We start from the raw sequence: 768 nt of genomic DNA, 5'->3' as shown, positions 1-768 counted from the left end.
TCACACCTTTTTCAATAAACCTAAAATAGAAATTGATGAACCGTATACGCAAATATGTTCGCGAATAAAATATACTGCGAACACATTGATAGCACCGCGAATTTAATTACGCGCGAACTTATTTCCGATTTGGTATAATATTATTTACCTTATAATATATAGTCTTATCTCTACACGCCCAACCCATATCAGAATATAGCAGAGGTCCGCAGGGTCACGTGATTCTGTAAACCTGCCTGGTCACGTGGATTTGATCGAAATGGCACACATTTGGGTGCAAATCTGCTGTTACGTAATCTCAGTTTTGTTTGTTTTCTTTGTAACCTTGAATAGAAGTTTGTGGGTACCACCAATAATGAAAAGTTATTTCTTATGATATTTGCGTTTTTCAGTGTTCCGTATCGCATGTGCGTGTTCCATCGATAACATGACAATAGTCTTATCAGACACACATACAACATTGACGTCTCGTTGACAGCATGGTTCACAACGGAACGGAAGTTTTATTACACTATTTTCTGAATGCAGACTGGAATACTTTAATTATTTTTTGACATCTTTTAATATACTTTTTTTTTCTGAATGCATATTGAATTATTTTAATTATTTTTGACAACTTTTATTACTCTTCTGAATACACCGGAATATTTTAATTATTTTAAAACACCTTTCATTATACTTCTTATTAAAAATAAATATTTTAGTATACTTTTTTTTAATTAAAAATGATTTTTTAAAAACATGCTTTATTACATTCTTTTCAAGCTG

The sequence above is a fragment of the Gigantopelta aegis genome, chromosome 9, assembly GCF_016097555.1.
Source record: "Gigantopelta aegis isolate Gae_Host chromosome 9, Gae_host_genome, whole genome shotgun sequence".
NCBI classification, from domain to species: Eukaryota; Metazoa; Mollusca; class Gastropoda; order Neomphalida; family Peltospiridae; genus Gigantopelta; species Gigantopelta aegis.
The sequence above is the reverse complement of the archived record's forward strand: the minus strand, read 5'-3'. Positions refer to the sequence as shown.